Genomic DNA, 3989 nt, shown 5'->3' on the forward strand with positions numbered 1-3989 from the left:
CGAGACCGTCAGTCCGTGGGTTAGATTGCGTGTTATTCTCGTCTCTCCGGGATTCGGTCGGGTTTGCGTATCGCGACTGTGCGTTTTCGCATTTTTGTATAATTGTGTTGTGCAATTGAGTGACTACCGTCGTAGCACAGTATATACAGTAGCGCAACTCTCTCGATTTTGTGTTGGCCAAAATGGAGTGTGCATGCGCGAAGTAAGCGAGTTGCCCAGTAGTGCCATCTGAACTTCTCTCTCACTCACTCTTACTTGTTTCGGTCTCTCTCAGTCTCATTTTTTATAAAAACATTATTTATAGATTATTACTATATGTATTTTTACTATATTATATGTATTATAATATTATTAATTATTATATAAAGTCTCTTTTGCTCTTCTGAGGTTCTTTCTTGTTTGTATTGAGGTGGATCGAGTAGCTGAGGTACAGACAGGTAAAGAATTTGGAAGAAAAAAATAGAGATATTAGGTATATATATATATGTATATGCATATTTATAAAAATATTTTTTAAACATTTCTTTGTTTATCATAAATATATAATATGTAATGTAATTTTTGGAATATCTACATTAAATCAACATGTTATTTTTAGGAAAACTAAAATACTTTTAATTTTATTTATTAATAAAATTTGTAATAAATATTTTATATGTGATTTGTAATAAATATTTTATATGTGATTATATTTTTGTTTCATAAATTTTATTTATATACTTCATATTAACATTATTATATATTTAATAAATATATATTTAATAAATATAATTTTTTTATTTTATAAAAATATTGCATTTTATTATTTCTCTTTGTCACTTATTTATAGCGTGCAATTAAATTTTTGTATAATATATAATTTTATTATTTTGATACATATAATTAATAATACTATGATTTTTTTTATAACAATGTATATAGTTAATAATTTTTATATATTATATTTTTTTTTTTTGCCTTTGTCTATTTTAACATTACACACGTCTCATATTATTTATTAATGATACGCTTTAGAAATTTTTATTTATTTTTTAACGTACATATTATTATAATAATTTTTATTTCTTTCTATTTTGTATTATTTTTGTTAAATTATATTATTCTGATATGTTTATAATGACTGAGTTAGAAAGAGAATGAGTTGGAGAGAGAACAAACAAGAGTGAGCGAGAGAGAAGTTTAGATGGCATTACTGGGCAACTCGCTTATTTCGCACATGCGCACTCCATTTTGGCCAACACTAACTTCAAAGGCGCCGACAGAGAGTTGCGCTACTGTATATACTGTGGTCGTAGCGTGAGAATCTTGTCGCGGGATTATTTATCGATCCGAATGAAGAACATATAAAAAGAGTTCGCGTAAAACGTTTAATTGTAGAGAGAACCGATGATACTCGCGACCCTCGGCGAGAGAGCGCGCACGTGAGAGAGATCACGCGAGAGCGCGCACGCGGAAAAGAGCGAGAGAGCGAAGACCCGACCCCGTGCCGTCGGAAGACTATCGAATCGCGCTGCGAGAGATCATCTCGCTCTTATTGTTAAAGTCATAGGTCTTGCTAACGAATTTCGCCTGCTTATCATTATTTTTGTTACGCGTCACTATTGTTAGTCCATTAGGTTATTATTATGTTTGGTTTGTAAGTTAACGTTACTGTTAACATTATTTGAAGCCCTAGCGTCGTATTTTCATTATTACCTTCTCGTACCGCAAAATTATCATTACTGTTGAACGGATTGATGTTTCCGTCGCATTCGGCATATTACGTGTTAATTTCTTTTATTACTTTTATAGTTCTGCTTCATCAATTTTTCTTTAATAAATTTATGTTATTTTCTTTTTTATAATAAATTCCGATTATTAATCGTATTAATCATCTCCAGTCATCTCTTTCGTGTCTCGTCTCGTCCCGTAGAATGTAACTCCTGCGTTTAACATTCGCGATTTTAATATTCTCGAATCTATTGTTTCGCGGCAACACTACCCTGCCCCTCTACCGTTAGGAGAGCTGACCGGCCCGTAGCGGGTTTTCGGCCAAGATTTCGCGTAGGATTATTTCGCGGATTGACACGTGAAAGATCATGTCTGGCGCCCTAAACATCGTTGAGTAGTAATTACGGCCCTTGTCTCCGCTGCGGTACGCGCGGAGCGACCGACACCTTAGCTCACACGCGCGAATTAATTAACAAATATATCTGTCTCGTTTTTGCAGACGACTCCGCTCCATTCTTCCGGTTTGCCGCGCGCGAATCGGAGGAAAAAGTTGTCGCAATAAATATAAAGTACCACAATCGTTCCGCCATTTTGGCTCCAATACGCGGCTATTTCAAATCTAAATCTCTGTATGAATGTTTTATAATTTAGATGTTAGGTTACAAAGTGTGCACTACGTACACTTTACGACGCCATATTGGCTCCAACGTGCTAAAGCATTAATGATTGCGGTACTTTATATATCTTTATATATATAGTGACTTTAGTCATTATTTTCTTTTTTTTATACACACTTAGAAGCGCGCGAAAAAACATCGCACGAGAAAAAAAGCAGTCGAGCAAGCTGTTATTTCCATATTAACAAAGAATAAAGTTGTGGCTATTCCGTATGGTGGATAGAAAGTGCTTCTGCTTATTTAACTGCGAACCTGACACGTTGTTCGAATAATAAGAGATTAGACGCATAAGTAAAATAAAACATAGTGCAGTAATAAATAACACATTTAAAATATATGATAAGTAACACATTGAATAAAATATGAGAAAATAAAAAATAATTCAATTATAATTAATTTTTATATAAATAATTAAATTATATATGAGAAAAAAATATAATATGCGCCCCATACACGCATAATCACATATTAGATTACTAGATATAATAATAAACTATACGTATAAAATAAAAACAAAGTATTTTCTTTGATTAAATGACTATATAAAATAATATATGATATAAAGTGGAATGCGATTTATCAGAATTGAGGCAATGCTCAATTAACCTCGTACTTACAATGGAAAAGTAGGCTTATTAAAGGAAAAGGAGGTTAATTGATAATTAATCAAATGGAACTCAGTGATCTCAAACCAAGAGATACTGTTCCGAAAAATTAAAAATTAATTTTCGCGCTTGGCTCTATTGGCCGACATCTATAACATCAGATCCCTAATATTTAGTTATTTTAAATACCGAGAGCCGATATAGAAATATTTCTTAATTTATAATTTGCGTCTGGGCCTAATTCATGGCGCTATTTACTAACATCCACTAGAAGGCAAATGAAAAATATAGGATCGAAAAGGTCTGAATAGCTCAGTGGTAAGAGCAGTCGCCTGGCAAGCGAAAGACGCGGGTTCAATTCCCGCTTCAGCGACTTTTCGGACCTATATTTTTCTCGCCTACTTTTCCATTGTAAGTACGAGGTTAATTGATAATTAATCAAATGGAACTCAGTGATCTCAAACCAAGAGATACTGTTCCGAAAAATTAAAAATTAATTTTCGCGCTTGGCTCTATTGGCCGACATCTATAACATCAGATCCCTAATATTTAGTTATTTTAAATACCGAGAGCCGATATAGAAATATTTCTTAATTTATAATTTGCATCTGGGCCTAATTCATGGCGCTATTTACTAACATCCACTAGAAGGCAAATGAAAAATATAGGATCGAAAGGGTCTGAATAGCTCAGTGGTAAGAGCAGTCGCCCGGCGGCAAGCGAAAGACGCGGGTTCAATTCCCGCTTCAGCGACTTTTCGGACCTATATTTTTCTCGCCTACTTTTCCATTGTAAGTACGAGGTTAATTGATAATTAATCAAATGGAACTCAGTGATCTCAAACCAAGAGATACTGTTCCGAAAAATTAAAAATTAATTTTCGCGCTTGGCTCTATTGGCCGACATCTATAACATCAGATCCCTAATATTTAGTTATTTTAAATATACAGGATGATTCAAAACAACCGTTTGTCCTTAAAATGTCGTATTCCTGGCT

The 3989-nt window shown here is 33.5% G+C and overlaps 1 non-coding gene across 1 annotated transcript; it reads left to right on the forward strand.

Moving 5' to 3' along the window:
* Positions 1 to 3293: 3293 nt before the first annotated feature.
* Positions 3294 to 3367, forward strand: Trnaa-ggc (transfer RNA alanine (anticodon GGC)). The gene has a single exon. It is a non-coding gene; the product is annotated as a tRNA-Ala (tRNA).
* The last annotated feature ends 622 nt before the right edge of the window (positions 3368 to 3989 follow it).

The sequence above is a fragment of the Prenolepis imparis genome, unplaced genomic scaffold (assembly GCF_030444845.1).
Source record: "Prenolepis imparis isolate NDT839.2.m4 unplaced genomic scaffold, iyPreImpa1.0 SCAF_70, whole genome shotgun sequence".
In the NCBI taxonomy this organism is placed as follows: Eukaryota; Metazoa; Arthropoda; class Insecta; order Hymenoptera; family Formicidae; genus Prenolepis; species Prenolepis imparis.